Genomic DNA, 22,440 nt, shown 5'->3' on the forward strand with positions numbered 1-22,440 from the left:
CCATCACGCTGCCTCCCTTACACACGCTGCCTCCCTCACACACGCTGCCTCCCTCATGCTGCCTCCCTCACGCTGCCTCCCTCACGCTGCCTCCCTCACGCTGCCTCCCTCATGCTGCCTCCCTCACGCTGCCTCCCTTACACACGCTGCCTCCATCATGCTGCCACCCTCATGCTGCCTCCCTTACACATGCTGCCTCCCTCATGCTGCCTCCCTCACACACGTTGACTCCCCAACACACACGCGGCCTCCCTCACACACGCTGCCTCCCTCATGCTCACTCCCTCACGCTGCCTCCCTCACACACGCTGCCTCCCTCATGCTGCCTCCCTTACACATGCTGCCTCGCTCATGCTGCCTCCCTCACAGACGCTGCCTCCCTCACACACGTTGCCTCCCTCACAGACGCTGCCTCCCTCATGCTGCCTCCCTCACACACGTTGCCTCCCTCATGCTGCCTTACTCATGCTGCCTTCCTCACGCTGCACCTTTTTCACGTTGCCTCCCTCACGCTGCCCCCTCACACATGTTGCCTCCCTCATGCTGCCTCCCTCATGCTGCCTCCCTCATGCTGCCTCCCTCATGCTGCCTCCCTCACGCTGCCTCCCTCATGCTGCCTCCCTCACACACACTGCGTCCCTCACACACGCTGCCTCCCTCCCTCACGCTGCCTCCCTTACTCACGCTGCCTCCCTCACGCTGCCTCCCTCACACTGCCTCCCTCACGCTGCCTCCCTAATGCTGCCTCCCTCATGCTGCCTCCCTCACACACACTGCGTCCCTCACACACGGTGCCTCCCTTACTCACGCTGCCTCCCTTACTCACGCTGCCTCCCTCATGCTGCCTCCCTCACACTGCCTCCCTCACCCTCCTCCCTCACACTGCCTCCCTCACGCTGCCTCCCTCATGCTGCCTCCCTCACACTGCCTCCCTCACCCTCCTCCCTCACGCTGCCTCCCTCATGCTGCCTCCCTCACACTGCCTCCCTCACCCTCCTCCCTCACGCTGCCTCCCTCACACATGCTGCCTCCCTCCCTCACGCTGCCTCGCTCATGCTGCCTCCCTCACACTGCCTCCCTCACCCTCCTCCCTCACGCTGCCTCCCTCACACATGCTGCCTCCCTCACACACGCTGCAACACACATGCTGCCTCCTTTACACACGCTGCCTCCCTCACGCTCCCTCCCTTACACACGCTGCCTCCCTCATGCTGCTTCCCTCACGCTGCCTCCCTTACACACGCTGCCTCCCTCACGCTGCCTCCCTTACACACGCTGCCTCCCTCATGCTGCCTCCCTCACGCTGCCTCCCTTACACACGCTGACTCCCTCATGCTGCCTCCCTCACACATGCTGCCTCCCTCCCTCACGCTGCCTGCCTCACACACGCTGCAACACACATGCTGCCTCCCTCACGCTGCCTCCCTTACACACGCTGCCTCCCTCACGCTGCCTCCCTTACACACGCTGCCTCCCTCACGCTGCCTCCCTTACACACGCTGCCTCCCTCATGCTGCCTCCCTCACGCTGCCTCCCTTACACACGCTGCCCCCCACGGCCGCCTCCCTTACACACGCTGCCTCCCTCATGCTGCCTCCCTCACGCTGCCTCCCTCATGCTGCCTCCCTCATGCTGTCTCCCTCACGCTGCATCCTTCATGCTGCCTCCCTCACGCTGCCTCCCTCACACACGTTGCCTCCCTTACACATGTTGCCTCCCTCATGCTGCCTCCCTCATGCTGCCTCCCTCATGCTGCCTCCCTCACACTGCCTCCCTCATGCTGCCTCCCTCACACACACTGCGTCCCTCACACACGCTGCCTCCCTCCCTCACGCTGCCTCCCTTACTCACGCTGCCTCCCTCACGCTGCCTCCCTCATGCTGCCTCCCTCACGCTGCCTCCCTCACGCTGCCTCCCTCATGCTGCCTCCCTCACTTACACTGCGTCCCTCACACACGCTGCCTCCCTTACTCACGCTGCCTCCCTCATGCTGCCTCCCTCACACACGTTGCCTACCTCATGCTGCCTCCCTCATGCTGCCTCCCTCACGCTGCATCCTTCACGATTCCTCCCTCACGCTGCCTCCCTCACACATGTTGCCTCCCTCATGCTGCCTCCCTCATGCTGCCTCCCTCATTCTGCCTCCCTCATGCTGCCTCCCTCACGCTGCCTCCCTCATGCTGCCTCCCTCACACACACTGCGTCCCTCACACACGCTGCCTCCCTCCCTCACGCTGCCTCCCTTACTCACGCTGCCTCCCTCACACTGCCCTCCCTCACGCTACCTCCCTCATGCTGCCTCCCTCATGCTGCCTCCCTCACACACACTGCGTCCCTCACACACGCTGCCTCCCTTACTCACGCTGCCTCCCTTACTCACGCTGCCTCCCTCAAGCTGCCTCCCTCACACTGCCTCCCTCACCCTCCTCCCTCACACTGCCTCCATCACGCTGCCTCCCTCATGCTGCCTCCCTCACACTGCCTCCCTCACCCTCCTCCCTCACGCTGCCTCCCTCATGCTGCCTCCCTCACACTGCCTCCCTCACCCTCCTCCCTCACGCTGCCTCCCTCACACATGCTGCCTCCCTCCCTCACGCTGCCTGCCTCACACACGCTGCAACACACATGCTGCCTCCTTTACACACGCTGCATCCCTCACGCTCCCTCCCTTACACACGCTGCCTCCCTCATGCTGCTTCCCTCACGCTGCCTCCCTTACACACGCTGCCTCCCTCACGCTGCCTCCCTTACACACGCTGCCTCCCTCATGCTGCCTCCCTCACGCTGCCTCCCTTACACACGCTGCCCCCCACGGCCGCCTCCCTTACACACGCTGCCTCCCTCATGCTGCCTCCCTCACGCTGCCTCCCTCATGCTGCCTCCCTCATGCTGCCTCCCTCACGCTGCATCCTTCACGCTGCCTCCCTCACGCTGCCTCCCTCACACACGTTGCCTCCCTTACACATGTTGCCTCCCTCATGCTGCCTCCCTCATGCTGCCTCCCTCACGCTGCATCCTTCACGATTCGTCCCTCACGCTGCCTCCCTCACACATGTTGCCTCCCTCATGCTGCCTCCCTCATGCTGCCTCCCTCATGCTGCCTCCCTCATGCTGCCTCCCTCATGCTGCCTCCCTCATGCTGCCTCCCTCACGCTGCCTCCCTCATGCTGCCTCCCTCACACACACTGCGTCCCTCACACACGCTGCCTCCCTCCCTCACGCTGCCTCCCTTACTCACGCTGCCTCCCTCACGCTGCCTCCCTCACACTGCCCTCCCTCACGCTACCTCCCTCATGCTGCCTCCCTCACACACACTGCGTCCCTCACACACACTGCGTCCCTCACACACGCTGCCTCCCTTACTCACGCTGCCTCCCTTACTCACGCTGCCTCCCTCAAGCTGCCTCCCTCACACTGCCTCCCTCACCCTCCTCCCTCACACTGCCTCCCTCACGCTGCCTCCCTCATGCTGCCTCCCTCACACTGCCTCCCTCACCCTCCTCCCTCACGCTGCCTCCCTCATGCTGCCTCCCTCACACTGCCTCCCTCACCCTCCTCCCTCACGCTGCCTCCCTCACACATGCTGCCTCCCTCCCTCACACTGCCTTCCTCACCCTCCTCCCTCACGCTCCCTCCCTTACACACGCTGCCTCCCTCATGCTGCTTCCCTCACGCTGCCTCCCTTACACACGCTGCCTCCCTCACGCTGCCTCCCTCATGCTGCCTCCCTCACGCTGCCTCCCTTACACACGCTGCCCCCCACGGCCGCCTCCCTTACACACGCTGCCTCCCTCATGCTGCCTCCCTCACGCTGCCTCCCTCATGCTGCCTCCCTCATGCTGCCTCCCTCACGCTGCATCCTTCACGCTGCCTCCCTCACGCTGCCTCCCTCACACACGTTGCCTCCCTTACACATGTTGCCTCCCTCATGCTGCCTCCCTCATGCTGCCTCCCTCATGCTGCCTCCCTCACGCTGCTTCCCTCATGCTGCCTCCCTCACACACACTGCGTCCCTCACACACGCTGCCTCCCTCCCTCACGCTGCCTCCCTTACTCACGCTGCCTCCCTCACGCTGCCTCCCTCATGTTGCCTCCCTCACGCTGCCTCCCTCACGCTGCCTCCCTCATGCTGCCTCCCTCACACACACTGCGTCCCTCACACACGCTGCCTCCCTTACTCACGCTGCCTCCCTCATGCTGCCTCCCTCACACTGCCTCCCTCACCCTCCTCCCTCACACTGCCTCCCTCACGCTGCCTCCCTCATGCTGACTCCCTCACACTGTCTCCCTCACCCTCCTCCCTCACGCTGCCTCCCTCATGCTGCCTCCCTCACACTGCCTCCCTCACCCTTCTCCCTCACGCTGCCTCCCTCACACACGCTGCCTCCCTCCCTCACGCTGCAACACACATGCTGTCTCCTTTACACACACTGCCTCCCACACGCTGCCTCCCTCATGCTGCCTCCCTCACGCTGCCTCCCTCACACACGCTGTCTCCCTCACGCTGCCTCCCTTACACACGCTGCCTACCACATGCTGCCTCCCTCACGCTGCCTCCCTTACACACGCTGCCTCCCTCATGCTGCCTCCCTCACACACGCTGCCTCCCTCATGCTGCCTCCCTCACACATGCTGCCTCCCTCCCTCACGCTGCCTGCCTCACACACGCTGCAACACACATGCTGCCTCCTTTACACACGGATGCTCTCGATGGTGCAGCTGTTGAACCTTTTGAGTGTGTGTGTGTGCAGGCATAGCAGAGGAGAGCAGGGGACAGCCATAGGGGATTCCACGTTGCTATGATCTGATGGCGGATAAATAAAACAGTTTACTTATGCTATAATATCTGGCATGGTCACGCGAGAGAGGTAACAGCTGGCTCTGGTCTACTTATTGTCCCCTGCTGCTCGCCCCACCCACTCCAGAAGAAAATGAGGGAGTGGGATGTCTCACTTTCTCTACCGTCTCTGATCTGAACACAGAGAGGATGAGATGAAGCCTTCTGATTGGACCTCATAGAAATACAACATCTGAGTCTGATTCCATGGCCACCCATGGAGAGATGGCCACCCATGGAGAGAGAGAGAGAGAGAGAGACAGAAAGAGAAAGAAAACTGATAAAGAGACAGAGAAAGAGATAGAGAGAAATAGAGAGAGAGTTAGCATAGTGGGGAAGATACGGTGGTATTGCTGGCTCTGGGCAACATCACTATGGCGGAAGAGCAACCTGTTGCCATGGCGACAACATAGAAGCAACAGGTCAAAATTGTTGGGGAATGTATCTGAAAAAACCTGTAACCTGACCTGTAATAACCAGACTGGTGGTCTGACCTGACTGGTGGTCTGACCTGTAATAACCAGACTGGTGGTCTGACCTGTAATAACCAGACTGGTGGTCTGACCTGTAATAACCAGACTGGTGGTCTGACCTGTAATAACCAGACTGGTGGTCTGACCTGACTGGTGGTCTGACCTGTAATAACCAGACTGGTGGTCTGACCTGACTGGTGGTCTGACCTGTAATAACCAGACTGGTGGTCTGACCTGTAATAGCCAGACTGGTGGTCTGACCTGTAATAACCAGACTGGTGGTCTGACCTGTAATAACCAGACTGGTGGTCTGACCTGTAATAACCAGACTGGTGGTCTGACCTGTAATAACCAGACTGGTGGTCTGACCTGTAATAACCAGACTGGTGGTCTGACCTGTAATAACCAGACTGGTGGTCTGACCTGTAATAACCAGACTGGTGGTCTGACCTGTAATAACCAGACTGGTGGTCTGACCTGACTGGTGGTCTGACCTGTAATAACCAGACTGGTGGTCTGACCTGACTGGTGGTCTGACCTGTAATAACCAGACTGGTGGTCTGACCTGTAATAGCCAGACTGGTGGTCTGACCTGTAATAACCAGACTGGTGGTCTGACCTGTAATAACCAGACTGGTGGTCTGACCTGTAATAACCAGACTGGTGGTCTGACCTGTAATAACCAGACTGGTGGTCTGACCTGTAATAACCAGACTGGTGGTCTGACCTGTAATAACCAGACTGGTGGTCTGACCTGTAATAACCAGACTGGTGGTCTGACCTGTAATAACCAGACTGGTGGTCTGACCTGTAATAACCAGACTGGTGGTCTGACACACATATATTTATATGTACATTTTCCTATTCATTCCTCACACTTGTGTGTATAAGGTAGTTGTTGTGAAATTGTTAGATTACTTATAGATATTACTGCATGGTCGGAACTATAAGCACAAGCATTTCGCTACACTCGCATTAACATCTGCTACCCTTGTGTATGTGACCAATACAATTTTATTTGATTTGAGATTTGATTTGATTTGACCATGCTTCACCATAGGGATGGTGCCAGGTTTCCTCCAGATGTGACGCTTGGCATTCAGCGAAAGAGTTCAAGCTTGGTTTCATCAGACCAGAGAATCTTGTTTCTCACGGTCTAAGTCCTGTAGGTGGAGTGCTGCAGAGATGGTTGTCTTTCTGGAATGTTCTCTCATCTCCACAGAGGAACTCTGGAGCTCTGTCAGAGTAACCATCGGGTTCCTGGTCACCTCCCCAACTAAGGCCCTTCTCCCCAGATTGCTCAGTTTGGCCAGGCGGCCAGCTCTAGGAAGAATCTTGGTGGTTCCAAACTTCTTCCATTTAGGAAGGATTGAGGCCACTGTGTTCTTGAGGACCTTCAATAATGCAGACATATTTTGGTACCCTTCCCCAGATCTGTGTCTCGACACAATCCTGTCTCGGAGCTCTGCTGACAATTCTTTCGACCTCATGGCTTGGTTTTTGCTCTGACATGCACTGTCAACTGTGAGACCATATATAGACAGGTGTGTGCCTTTCCAAATCAATTCCAATCAATTTACCACAAGTGGACTCCAATGAACAATGGAAACAGGATGCACCTGAGCTCAATTTAGAGTCTCCCATAGCAACGGGTCTGAATACTTATTTAAATAAGGTATTATTATTATTTTATTTTTAAATTTGCAAACATTTCTAAACCCTATTTTCGCTTTGACGTTATGGCGTATTGTGTGCAGACTGATAATGAAAAATAATAATTTAATACATTTTAGAAAAAGGCCGTAACGTAACAAAATGTGGAATAGGGATCTGAATACTTTGTTTATTATATATTATTTAAATATTTAATTATTTAACTAGTCAGTTAAGAACAAATTCTTATTTACAATGACGGCCTACCAAAAGGCAAAAGGCCTCCTGCGGGGACGGGGGCCTGGGATCAAAAAAATAAATACAATATAAATATAGGACATAACACACATCACAACAAGAGAGACACATCACTACATAAAGAGAGAGGTTGTAGGCTACTGTGGGCTATATCATAGAAATCCAAAGCTATTTCCTTGTGAACGTTATTGGATTTGCTCCATTGGTTTTGAAAGTAGGCCTATATTATGCTTAAATAGCCACAAAAGCCTATTGGCTACTGTCTAAAACTGTAACAGTACAGCTCCTCAGTGTTCACGTAAACGAGCACCGGAAGATGCACAATATTTCTCACAACGTTCACGTTTCCGCTCACGAAATCAAACATTTTCTCAGTGACCCCAAACATTTTAGGGATCATTGCTGGGTTCCCTGATGATCTTCTTCTGGTCCTTCCTGTGACACCTGGTGTTGTAGGTGTTCTGGAGGACAGGTAGTGAGCATCCAACGGTGCGTTGGGCTTCCCACCATCTGTAGCGTACCACCCTCTGTAGCACCATGCGTTCCACGGTGGTGGAGTTGCCATACTAGGCTGTGATGCAGCCTGACAGTATGCTCTCGATGGGGCTCCTGTAGAATACCGTGAGATACTAGGCTGTGATGCAGCCCGACAGTATGCTCTCGATGGGGCTCCTGTAGAATACCGTGAGATACTAGGCTGTGATGCAGCCCGACAGTATGCTCTCGATGGGGCTCCTGTAGAATACCGTGAGATACTAGGCTGTGATGCAGCCCGACAGTATGCTCTCGATGGGGCTCCTGTAGAATACCGTGAGATACTAGGCTGTGATGCAGCTCGACAGTATGCTCTCGATGGGGCTGCTGTAGAATACCGTGAGATACTAGGCTGTGATGCAGCCCGACAGTATGCTCTCGATGGGGCTCCTGTAGAATACCGTGAGATACTAGGTTGTGATGCAGCCCGACAGTATGCTCTCGATGGAGCTCCTGTAGAATACCGTGAGAGCCGCCTGGGGGCCACATTTCTTCAGCGTCCCTGTCGTGCTTTCTTCACCATAGTATTTGTGTGATTTTACCATTTCAGCTCCTTGAGATGTGTACGCCGAGGAATTTGTCGTTTTTTGACCATCTCCTCTGGCGGCCCCATTGATGAGGACATAATCGGGCTGGTTCCTCCTGAAGGTTTCCTCCAGCTCCTTTGTTTTGTGTTGGAGGGAGAGGTCGTTTACCTGGCACCCCGCTGCCAGAGTGTCTTCCTCCTCGCTGTAGCAAATCTCGTCAATGTTGGTGATCAGGCCTACTACTGTCGTGCCGTCAGCTAACAGTTGGAACTGTGTAAAGCCATACAGTCGTGGGTATACAGGCAGTACAGAAGGAGATTGAGGACGCGTCCTTTTGGGGCCCCTCCCCCCTGAGGTGGTACCGTAAGGAAGTCCAGGACATAGTTACAAAGGGAAGAGTTCAATCCCAAGGGCCATGATCTTTGTGGTGAGCTTACAGGGCACTTTCGTATTGAAGGCCAAGCTGTAGTTGATGAACAGCATCCTCACATACTTTATGCATTTGCGGAATAATTTAAATTTGTGTAAAAGGGATCCGTAGCACAGAGAAGGTAATAACCTTTCTGTCACAGGCGTTCCGCTAGCGAACCACCTCGACAACATCCGATGAAATTGCAGAGCGCCAAATTCAAAATACAGAAATAGTCATAATAAACATTCATAAAAATACAAGTGTAAGGTTTAAAGATTAACTTCTTGTTAATCCAGCCGCTTTGTCAGATTTCAAAAACTCAGTTTTGTTGGCGTGTTTTGTTCAGTAATCCGATGGCTCAAAGGCGGTCAAAACATGCAGACGAATACATCGTAATAGTACCGGTAAAGTTCGTTGAAACATGTCAAACGATGTTCATCATTAATCCTCAGGTTGTCAATTGTCTAAATAATCGATAATATTTAAACTGGACAATAGCGTATTCAATAGAAAGGAAAAACAACGAAGGGCTCGCACTTCTACAGTCCACTGACAGAAAGGTGTCATTCTTCTTCATTTTTCAGAAAACAAGCCTGAAACAATGTCTAAAGACTGTTGACATCTAGTGGAAGCCATAGGAACTGCAAGCTGGGTCCTAACCCATTAGATACTCTATAGGAACTGCACGTTTTCATTTGAAAACTACCCACATCCAAAAAAATCCCACATCCAGGATGGATTTTCCTCAGGTTTTCGACTGCCATATCAGTTCTGTTACACTCACAGACATTATTGTAACAGTTTTGGAAACTTTAGATTATTTTCTATCCAAATCTATTATATGCATATCCTAGCTTCTGGGCCTGAGTAACAGGCAGTTTACTTTGGGCACGCTTCTCATCCAGACGTAGAAATACTGCCTCCAAGCCATAAGAAGTTAATGCGTTTGAGCCAATCAGTTGTGTAATGGCAAGGTAGAGGTGGTATACAGAAGATAGCCCTATTTGGTAAAAGACCAAGTACATATTATGGCAAGAACAGCTCAAATAAGCAAAGAGTAATGACAGTCCATCATTACATTAAGACAGGAAGGTCACTTTGAAAGTTGCTTCAAGTGCAGTCGCAAAAACCATCAAGCGAAATGAGGAAACTGGCTCTCATGAGGACCACCACAGGAAAGAAAGACCCAGAGTTACCTTCGCTGCAGAGGATAAGTTCATTAGAGTTAACTGCACCTCAGATTGCAGCACAAATAAGTGCTTCACAGAGTTTAACCCTTGTGTTGCCTTGTGGGTAAAAAAATGACCCACCACTATCTGAGAAAACCCCCTACATGATATTTATTAAACTTGAAATGTGAAGACTTTTCCTAGAGTGACTCCAACATTAGAAAAAGTGAATATTTCCATGAAAGCTGTACACCACCAGGGTAGAAAGAATGTCTTAGGGTCATTTCTGAAAAATAATTTACACACCACAAAAACACACACACACACACACACACACACACACACACACACACACACACACACACACACACACACACACACACACACACACACACACACACACACACACACACACACACACACACACACACACACACACACACAGAGAAATGTAGATTATGTGTGCTACTGATTGAAACATTTCTTGAAAGCAGTGTTTACCAATGGTTAATGTATTCAGAGGCTATAAAGGTGCTGCTGATGACAGTCCCCTCAGTTATCTCTTTGCTGAAGCCATGAGTCACAAATAAAATGGTCCTTGTCACCATATATCAATCCTAATGACACAAAATGTCATAAGGAAGACCCCAGGGCCCACAAGACATGCCGTTGCCCATGCCTAGGACATTGCCTCAACATTCTACATGTTCATCACACCAGCAATCGAAAAAAATCATCCTGGAAATGACAAATTTGGGAAATTGGCGGAGCCGGGAGAGTTGTGTCGTTTTGGGACCTCTTTGTGTTCACTTGTTTTGGCAACATCCCTCAGTATCACCATCTATGCACCCGTCCACTCACTTCCACTACTGACTATACACACACCATTGTTACTTGGATATAGTTTACTTTATTTAATAAATATGTTTGTAATTTCTTTATCTCCTCGTTATCTCCCTCTTTGTTACAGGCTACGGAACGGCTCATATCATCTTTGTCCCATTATGGCACCGTATTCCCTATATAGTGCTCTACTGTTGACCCGGGAGTAGGGAATATAGCCGGTCTTGTGGGATACAGACCTCCATGTTGCCTCGGTGTTGTGTGTGGTGCTGTGGTATAGTGGTGGACCAGTATACTGGTATTACCATATAGATTGGCTGTCCTGTCCTGGCTGACAGTTGCGTTTTGATGGAACAGAGGAAGATGGAATGATGGTGATGGAATGGTTTGTTGCCATGTAGGATAGGAGGGGGTAGTGGCCAGACCTCAAGGGGGCTTGTGTGTGTGTGTGTGTGTGTGTGTGTGTGTGTGTGTGTGTGTGTGTGTGTGTGTGTGTGTGTGTGTGTGTGTGTGTGTGTGTGTGTGTGTCTGTGTGTGTGTCTGTGAGTGTGTGTGTGTGTGTGTGTGTCTGTGTCTGTGTCTGTGTCTGTGTCTGTGTCTGTGTCTGTGTCCATGGGAAAAGGTCACACACACAGAAACACAGAGGGCTCATACTGTATATTCATCCCATCTTATTTCAACAACCAGCCAGAAGACCAGGAAGGAAATGAATAATGGAGGGGACGGAGATGGATCCTGTCCATCCTGTACCCTGATTTACAGAGCAAGAGGACACTGACCCTAGTGTGATGGCTGTAGAGCGTGACGGAACATAACATAGCCTGGTAGATACAGTGTCACCTGGTCAAACCGTAATACCGAGTTGCAGAGTTCTAGGAAGGATCAGTTCATTTAATAAGCTTAAAAGGATGTGCTATTATTTCCTCGTTGAGACACTGTTCTCTCTGTGCTCTGTCACTCTATATGGAAATGTTATTTCTCCCACTTACAGAGTGGCCGGGATTCAATCATAAGCATGTTGTCAACAAGTGTACTGCACTGCCGACAACGTCCCTTTAAAAAGGTATTTTCCCAGATGTTGGCTATTTCTCTATGAAACAAATTACCTGCAGTCAAGGTTGGGGAGTAACTGATAACATGTCATCAGTCACATGTAATCTGATTACAACAAAAAAAGAATCAGTTATATTACCAGCAGAAATAGTGTAATCAGATTACAGATACTTTTGTAAAAGTGGATTACTTCTTGGATTACTTATAAAATTCAGAAAGGATGTTTTGGGGAGAGAGAAAAAAACATGATGACACTTTTCTGTTTTTCTCAATGACATTCAATTCAGCATTGAACGAAGGATCAAGTTGAAGTTTGTTCCTCCTGAGGGAGTCATGATTACACACCAAATGTGTTTGATGGATCCATTTTTATTTAATGCCTTTCAAAGATGCACCCCAGGATCTTAAGCACAACAAACTCACAACATATACAGTATGAATTGGATTTGCAACATATAATACGAACTGCAAAAAAAAATAAAGGACGTAGCATATTACAGGATGTAACAAATCACACGAAATGGATGACATAGTACACAATTTGATGACGTAGTATACAATTTCATGATGTAGTACACAAAAAACAGGGACCACTTTTGACTCGGAAGCACCACTCAAAACTACTGGCTGAAAATATACAAAGGTTCAAGAGTGCATCTTCAAAGGTTAAGGTATTTCCAAAGTAATCAGATTGTTACTGAGTTTGTTACATTACTGACTACAATTTTGGACAGGTGACTAGTAACTGTAACAGATTACATTTAGAAAGTAACCTAGGCAACCCTGCCTGCAGTGTGATATCGCGGCTTTGATTGAATCCCGGCCTGCGTTCTTCTAATGATTGTAAAACAACTTAGTTGACGTTTACCAGAGGACTCCACGTTCAGCTACAGACACACTTCATTAACATGGTGACAATGACCCTGCCTCACCCCAATTATCACCTGCATTACTGCCATCACTCTCCCTGATTATCTGAGGACAACACACACACACACACACACACACCTCATTTGCAGGATGAAAACCTCCAGGTTTTGAAAACGTGTAGGCTTACTTGCCTCGTCAACCCTGTCACCTTGACGATAATGATCAATAGCCTCATATTTGAAGTCTTCACTCAGTCAGTTCGGATAATTAGAAAAAGCTAATGAAGAGCATTACTACACACAGACAGACAGACACAGAGAATGATCTGTAAGGTCCCTTTGTCGAGCAGTGAATGTCAAACTCAGATTCAACCACAAAGACCAGGGAGGTTTTCCAATGCCTCGCAAAGAAGGACACCTATTGGTAATTACACTTTGAATGGTGTATCATTACAGCCTGTCACTACAAAGATACAGGCGTCTTTCATTACTCAGTTGCCGGAGAGGAAAATGTTTCATCATATACCCTAGAAAGATGGCGCCGGAGGGTAGGGATGCCGTCTTATCGGCCATCAAACAACCACGCTATTTTGTTCGTTTTTTCACGTTGTTCGTAACTTGTTTTGTACATAATGTTGCTGCTACCGTCTCATATGACCGAAAAGAGCTTCTGGGCATCAGAACTGGGATTACTCATCTCAAATTGGACAAGGAGTTCTTCAATGATTCGGACGTGAGGGATATACTACAGACACCCGACCAGGCCCAGATTCCAGTGATTCGCTGGAAAAGGAAACATAGGTTTTACAGAAAGAGATCAGGATGCCTTGTGAGGATCAGGCGACGAGTGGCTAATCTGCCCTTGCCTTCCGTTCTGCTAGCTAACGTTCAATCGCTGGAAAACAAATGGGACGAACTGAAAGCACGTATATCATAAAAAAAACTGTAATATCTTATGTTTCACTGAGTCGTGGCTGAACGACGATATTTAGAACATACAGCTGGCGGGTTATACACTCTATCGGCAGGACAGAACAGCAGCCTCTGGTAAGACACAGGGCGGGGGCCTATGCATATTTGTAAACAATAGCTGGAGCATGATATCTAAGGGTTTAGCTTACCTCGTGATAAGCTGCAGACTACACTATTTACCTAAAGAGTTTTCATCTGTATTTTTCATAGCTGTCCACAGACCGAGGCTGGCACTAAAACCACACTCAATGAGCTGTATTCCACCAATAGCGAGCAGGAAAATGCTCATCCAGAGGCGGTGCTCCTAGTGGCCGGGGACTTTAATGCAGGGAAACTTTTAATCAGTTTTCCCAAATTTCTATCAGCATGTTAAATGTGCAACCAGAGGAACAAAAATTCTAGACCACCTTTACTCCACACACAGAGACATCCATTTGCCCTCCACACACCCTCGCCCTCCATTTGGTAAATCTGACCATAACTCAATCCTCCTGATTCCTGCTTACAAGCAACATTTAAAGCAAGAGGCACCAGTGACTAGATCTATAAAAAAGTGGTCAGATGAAACAGATGCTAAACAACAGGACTATTTTCTAGCAGACTGGAACATGTTCCGGGATTGTTCCACAATGGCATTGAGGAGTACACCACATCAGTCACTGGCTTTATCAATAAGTGCATCGAGGACGTCGTCCCCACAGTGATTGTACGTACATACCCCAACCAGAAGCCATGGATTACAAGCAAACATTCGCACTGAGCTAAAGGCTAGAGCTGCTGCTTTCAAGGAGAAGGACACTAACCATGGAAGCTTATAAGAAATCCCGCTATGTCCTCCAATGAACCATCAAACAGGCAAAGCATCAATACAGGACTAAGATCGAATAGTACTACACCGGCTGCAATGCTCGTCCGATGTGGCAGGGCTTGCATACTATTACAGACTACAAAGGGAAGCACAGCCGAGTGCTGCCCAGTGACACGAGCCTACCAGACGAGCTAAATAACTTGTATTCTCGCTTCGAGGCAAGCAACACTGAAACGTGAGCATCAGCTGTTCCGGACGACTGTGTGACCACGCTCTCCGCAGTTGATGTAAGTAAGACCTTTAAACAGGTCAACATTCACAAGGCCGCAGGGTCAGACGGACTACCAGGATGTGTACTCAAAGCATGCGCTGACCAACTGGCAGGTGTCTTCACTGGCATGTTCAACCTCTACTTGTCTGAGTCTGTAAAACAAACATGTTTCAAGCAGACCACCATAGTGCCTGTGCCCAAGAACACTAAGGTAACCTTCCTAAATGACTACAGACCCGTAGCACTCACATCTGTAGCCATGAAATTCTTGGAAAGGCTGGTCATGGCTCACATCAACACCATTATCCCAGAAACCCTAGACCCACTCCAATTTGCATACCGCCCCAACAGATCCACAGATGATGGAATCTCTATCGCACTCCACACTGCCCTTTCCCACCTGGACAAAAGGAACACCAATGTGAGAATGCTATTCATTGACTACAGCTCAGCATTCAACACCATAGTGCCCTCAAAGCTCATCACTAAGCTAAGGACCCTGGGACTAAACACCTCCCTCTGCAACTGAATCCTGACGTGCCGCCCCCAGGTGGTAAGGGTAGGTAACAACACATCCGCCACGCTTATCCTCAACACGGGGGCCCCTCAGGGGTGCGTGCTCAGTCCACTTCTGTACTCCCTGTTCACTCATGACTGCACGGCCAGGCACGACTCCAACACCATCATTAAGTTTGCTGATGACACAACAGTGGTAGGCCTGATCACCGACATCGTCATAGGGACAGCCTATAGGGAGGAGGTCAGAGACTTGGCCATTTGGTGCCAGGACAACAACCTCTCCCTCAACGTAATCAAGACAAAGGAAATTATTGTGGACTACCGGAAAAGGAGGACCGAGCACAGCCCCATTCTCATCGACAGGGCTGTAGTGGAGCAGGTTGAGAGCTTCAAGTTCCTTGGCGTCCACATCACCAACAAACTAACATGGTCTTAGCACACCAAGACAGTCGTGAAGAGGGCACAGCAAAACCTATTCCACCCCAGGAGACTGAACATATTTGGCATGGGTCCTCAGATCCTCAAAATGTTTTACAGATGCACCATCGAAAGCATTCTGACAGGTTGCATCACTGCCTGGTATGGAAACTGCTCGGCCTCCGACCGCAATGTACTACGGAGGGTAGTGCGTACGGCCCAGTACATCACTGGGCCAAGCTTCCTGCCATCCAGGACCTCTATACCAGGCGGTGTCTGAGGAAGGCCCTAGAAATTGTCAAGGACTCCAGCCACCCTAGTCATAGACTGTTCTCTCTGCTACCGCATGGCAAGCGGTACCAGAGCGCCAAGTCTAGGTCCAAGAGGCTTCTAAACAGCTTCTACCCCCAAGCCATAAGACTCCTGAACAGCTAATCAAATGGCTTCCCAGACTATTTGCATTGCCCCCCCCCCCCCCCCACCTTTTACACTGCTGCTACTCTCTGTTATTATCTATGCATAGTCACTTTAATAACTCCACCTACATGTACATATTACATGATTACCTCGACACTGGTGCCCCCGCACATTGACTCTGTACCGTAACACCCTGTATATAGCCTCCACATTGACTCTGTACCGTAACACCCTGTATATAGCCTCCACATTGACTCTGTACCGTAACACCCTGTATATAGCCTCCACAATGACTCTGTACCGTAACACCCTGTATATAGCCTCCACATTGACTCTGTACCGTAACACCCTGTATATAGCCTCCACATTGACTCTGTACCGTAACACCCTGTATATAGCCTCCACATTGACTCTGTACCGGTACACCCTGTATATAGCCTCCACATTGACTCTGTACCGTAACACCCTGTATATAGCCTCCACATTGACTCTGTACCGTAACACCCTGTATATAGCCTCCACATTGACTCTGTACCGTAACACCCTGTATATAGCCTCCACATTGACTCTGTACCGGTACACCCTGTATATAGCCTCCACATTGACTCTGTACCGGTACCCCCTGTATATGGCCTCCACATTGACTCTGTACCGGTACCCCCTGTATATAGCCTCCACATTGACTCTGTACCGGTACCCCCTGTATATAGCCTCCACATTGACTCTGTACCGGTACAACCTGTATATAGCCTCCACATTGACTCTGTACCGGTACACCCTGTATATAGCCTCCACATTGACTCTGTACAGTAACACCCTGTATATAGCCTCCACATTGACTCTGTACCGGTACACCCTGTATATAGCCTCCACATTGACTCTGTACCGGTACCCCCTGTATATAGCCTCCACATTGACTCTGTACCGGTACACCCTGTATATAGCCTCCACATTGACTCTGTACAGTAACACCCTGTATATAGCCTCCACATTGACTCTGTACCGGTACACCCTGTATATAGCCTCCACATTGACTCTGTACCGTTACACCCTGTATATAGCCTCCACATTGACTCTGTACCGGTACACCCTGTATATAGCCTCCACATTGACTCTGTACCGGTACACCCTGTATATAGCCTCCACATTGACTCTGTACAGTAACACCCTGTATATAGCCTCCACATTGACTCTGTACCGGTACACCCTGTATATAGCCTCCACATTGACTCTGTACCGGTACCCCCTGTATATAGCCTCCACATTGACTCTGTACCGGTACCCCCTGTATATAGCCTCCACATTAACTCTGTACCGGTAGCCCCTGTATATAGCCTCCACATTGACTCTGTACCGGTAGCCCCTGTATATAGCCTCCACATTGACTCTGTACCGGTACCCCCTGTATATAGCCTCCACATTGACTCTGTACCGGTACACCCTGTATATAGCCTCCACATTGACTCTGTACCGGTACCCCCTGTATATAGCCTCCACATTGACTCTGTACCGGTACCCCCTGTATATAGCCTCCACATTGACTCTGTACCGGTACCCCCCTGTATATAGCCTCCACATTGACTCTGTACCGGTAGCCCCTGTATATAGCCTCCACATTGACTCTGTACCGGTAGCCCCTGTATATAGCCTCCACATTGACTCTGTACCGGTAGCCCCTGTATATAGCCTCCACATTGACTCTGTACCGGTAGCCCCTGTATATAGCCTCCACATTGACTCTGTACCGGTACCCCCTGTATATAGCCTCCACATTGACTCTGTACCGGTAGCCCCTGTATATAGCCTCCACATTGACTCTGTACCGGTAGCCCCTGTATATAGCCTCCACATTGACTCTGTACCGGTACCCCCTGTATATAGCCTCCACATTGACTCTGTACCGGTACCCCCTGTATATAGCCTCCACATTGACTCTGTACCGGTACCCCCTGTATATAGCCTCCACATTGACTCTGTACCGGTACACCCTGTATATAGCCTCCACATTGACTCTGTACCGGTACCCCCTGTATATAGCCTCCCCATTGACTCTGTACCGGTACACCCTGTATATAGCCTCCACATTGACTCTGTACCGGTACCCCCTGTATATAGCCTCCACATTGACTCTGTACCGGTACACCCTGTATATAGCCCCACTATTGTTATTTACTGCTGCTCTTTAATCATTTGTTATTCTTATCTCTTACTTTTTGGGGGATTTTCTTAAAACTGCGCTGTTGTTTAAGGGCTTGTAAGTAAGCATTTCACTGTAACGTCTACACCTGTTGTATTCGGCGCATGTGACAAATCAAATTTGATTTGATTTGAAGGAAACCGCTCAGTGATTTCACCATGAGGCCAACAGTGACTTTAAAACAGTGGCTGTGATAGGAGAAAACTGAGGATGGATCAACAACATTGTCAACAACATTGTAGTTTTCTCCACAATACCAACCTAATTGACAGAGTGTAAAGAAGGAAGCCTGTACAGAAGGCACTAAAGTAATATTGCAAAAAAAATGTGGCAAAGCAAATTACCTTTTTTTCCAGAGCACAATTTTGAAAAGATGAATGGACAAATGTTTCACAATCGAGGTGTTTAATCTCTCTCTTTAATCCTTCTTTCACTCATTTGTGGCCTGCTGGAGGTCATTTTGCAGGACTCAGGCAGTGCTCCACCTTGCACAAAGGCGGAGGTAGCGGTCCTGCTGCTGGGTTGTTGCCCTCCTACGGCCTCCTCCGCGTCTCCTGATGTACTGGCCTGTCTCCTGGTAGCGCCTCCATGCTCTGGACACTACGCTGACAGACACAGCAAACCTTCTTGCCACAGCTCGCATTGATGTGCCATCCTGGATGAGCTGCACTACCTGAGCCACTTGTGTGGGTTGTAGACTCCGTCTCATGCTACCACTAGAGTGAGAGCACCGCCAGCATACAAAAGTGACCAAAACATCAGCCAGGAAGCATAGGAACTGAGAAGTGGTCTGTGGACACCACCTGCAGAATCAGTCCTTTATTGGGGGTGTCTTGCTAATTGCCTATAATTTCCACCTTTTGTCTATTCCATTTGCACAACAGCATGTGCAATTTATTGTCAATCAGTGTTGCTTCCTAAGTGGACAGTTTGATTTCACAGAAGTATGATTGACTTGGAGTTACATTGTGTTGTTTAAGTGTTCCCTTTATTTTTTTGAGCAGTGTATATACGTATATATAATGAGATCCAGGAGGTGTGTATTTTGCTGTGTGTGTGTGTGTGTACGTGCCTGCATACTGTATATGTGTGGCCCAGGCAAAGAGAACAGCAAACAAAAGGCAGTTAATTAATTTGGACAGAGCTAGCGCACAGCAGCCATCCTTCCCTAATGTACTGGCCTTATTACCTTCAAGTAATTAGAGGGAGAGAAAGGAGAAGAGAGAGAGATCGAGAGAGAAAAAGAGACCCATGCTGACTGCACTGAGACATTTAGAGAAAACGAATTGGAGGAGAGAGAATGTGATCTGATAACTGATTAATACTACTGGGGAAATAGATCAAACTCTCAACCAGACCATCTGTAATGGTTGCCCTCTCTCTCTCTCTCTCTCTCTCTCTCTCTCTCTCTCTCTCTCTCTCTCTCTCTCTCTCTCTCTCTCTCTCTCTCTCTCTCTCTCTCTCTCTCTCTCTCTCTCTCTCTCTCTCTCTCTCTCTCTCTCTCTCTCTCTCTCTCTCTCTCTCTCTCTCTCTCTCTCTCTCTCTCTCTCTCTCTCTCTCTCTCTCTCTCTCTCTCCCTCTCTCTCTCTCTCTCATCTCTCTCTCTCTCTCTCTCTCTCTCTCAATTTTTCAATTCAATTCAATTGACTTTATTGACATGGTAGGTTCGTTAAAAATCAATAAAAATCAAATATATATGTATATATATACAAAATATATATATATTTATATATAAATAAATGGTGGGACCAACAGCAATAATAACAGTAGTAGTGGACATGGGATTACCATTAACAACAACAACAATATTAATCAGAACAACAATAAATTAAAGCAACAGTAGTAGACCAGTGTCAATATGACTTGAGAAGACATATGACCTGGTATGAAAGACAAAACAAAACTAAGCTAAATGGGAAATATTATCAATATTACTTTGCATTTTTCACTGGCTGTCCCTCAGGTTGTGGCAGGAGGACACATATTTGGCTGCCAAAACTGCACATTTTGGCTTTTCACCCAATAAATATTTGATTTTTTCTTCATATTTTATAGTTTCAAATTCTTTGTATTGAGTTATAATTTTGGGAAAGAAATATGCTCTTAGGTCTGAGTATTTGTCACAGTGTAGTAGGAAATGCACCTCTGTCTCTACCTCTCCTCTGGAGCAGAGTGAGCACAGCCTGTCCTCTCTGGGCAGCCAGGTTTGTCTGTGACGGACCGGGATCTCTATAGCCAGACGGTGCTCACTGAGTCTGTACCTAGTCAATGTTTTCCTCAGTTTTCTATCAGTCACAGTGGTCAGATAGTCTGCCACCATGTACTGTCTGTTTAGAGCCAAATAGCATTGAAGTTTACTTTGATTTTTTTGTGGTGTCTTTCCAATAGGTTATATATTTTTCTTTTTGTTTTGTGATGATTTGGTTGGGCCAGATTTTCTGAGGGCTGTCCCGAGGCTCTAGGGGTTGGTTTGGGTTGGTGAACTGAGCCTCAGAACCAGCTGGCTGAGGGGACTCTTCTCTGGTTTCATCTCTTGACATTGTAGAGCTGTGTGATGGAATGTTTTAGGGTCACTTGTTTTTAGATGGTTGTAAAATTTTATGGCTCTTTTTTCTATTCGAATGAGGAGGGGGTATTGGCCCAATTCTGCCCCTACATGCGTTATTTGGAGTTTTTCTTTGTACTTGCAATACAGTCTTGCAAAACTCTGCATGCAATATTTCAGTTGGATGTTTGTCCCATTTAGTGAATTCATTATTAGAGAGTGGACCCCATACTTCACTGCCATATAGAGCAATTGGTACTTTAACTGATTGAAAAATTTTGAGCCAGATTCTAATTGGAATTTCAATTTTGATGTTCCTTTTAATGGCATAGAATGCTCTTCTTGCTTTGTCTCTCAGCTCATTCACAGCCATGTGAAAGCTACCTGTGTTGCTCATATTTAGTCCTAGATATGTGTAGTTTTTGGTATGTTCTAATAGAACTGTGTCCAAATAGAATTTATATTTGTCATCCTTATTTCCCGACCTTTTTTGGAATATCATTATATTTGTTTTTTTTTGGTTAACGGTCAGAGCCCAGGTCTGACAGAACCTGTGAAGACGATCTAGGTGCTGCTGTAACCCCTCTTTAGTGGGAGACAGCAGCACCAGGTCATCTGCCTACAGCAGACACTTGATTTCAGTGTTGTGTAGGGTGATACCAGGTGCTGCCGATTCTTCTAATGTTTTTGCCAATTCATTAATGTAGATGTTAAATAATGTTGGACTTATTGGGCAGCCCTGTTTCACTCCCCGCCCCTGAGAGAAGAAGTCTGTTTGCTTGTTGCCAATTTTAACCGCACATTTGTTTTTAGTGTACATTGATTTAATAAAATCATATGTTTTCCCTCCAATACCACTTTCTATTAGTTTATAAAAAAGACCTTCGTGCCAAATTGAATCAAATGCTTTCTTGAAATCTACAAAACACGAGTAGATTTTGCCTTTGTTTTGGTTAACTTGTTTATCAATTAGAGTGTGGAGGGTGTAAATGTGGTCTGTTGTACGATAATTTTTCAGAAATCCAATCTGGCTTCTGCTCAGGACGTTGTGTTCGTCAAGGAAATGATGTAGTCTGCTATTTATAATACTGCAGAGAATTTTCCCCAAGTTGCTGTTAACGCAAATTCCTCTCTCTCTCTCTCTCTCTCTCTCTCTCTCTCTCTCTCTCTCTCTCTCTCTCTCTCTCTCACAACCTCCTGTGGAGTCGCACCTTGCCAATTAATTGGCCCATTCTTCCTAGTGAAAGAAGGATTAAAGAGAGAGAAACCCACAGAGCCTGTATTAAACCGTCATATCCAACCAATCCATCCCTGTCACGTTCTGACCATAGTTCTTTTGTATTTTCTTTGTTTTAGTGTGGTCAGGGGGTGAGTTGGGTGGGTATTTTCTATGTTTTCTGTTTCTATGTGGGGTTTCTCGTTTGGCCTGATATGGTTCTCAATCAGAGGCGGGTGTTAGTCATTGTCTCTGATTGGGAAACATATTTAGGTAGCCTGTGTTCTATTGTGTTATTGTGTTTTGGGGGTGGTTCTTTTCAGTCTTTGTGTGTCTGCACCAGATAGAACTGTTTCGGGTTTTCACTTTTGTTGTTTTGTAATTTGTACTGTTCAGTTTTTGATTATTATTAAATTAAGATGAACACTAACCACGCTGCGCTTTGGTCCT

The sequence above is a fragment of the Salvelinus fontinalis genome, chromosome 27 (assembly GCF_029448725.1).
Source record: "Salvelinus fontinalis isolate EN_2023a chromosome 27, ASM2944872v1, whole genome shotgun sequence".
Taxonomy (NCBI): Eukaryota; Metazoa; Chordata; class Actinopteri; order Salmoniformes; family Salmonidae; genus Salvelinus; species Salvelinus fontinalis.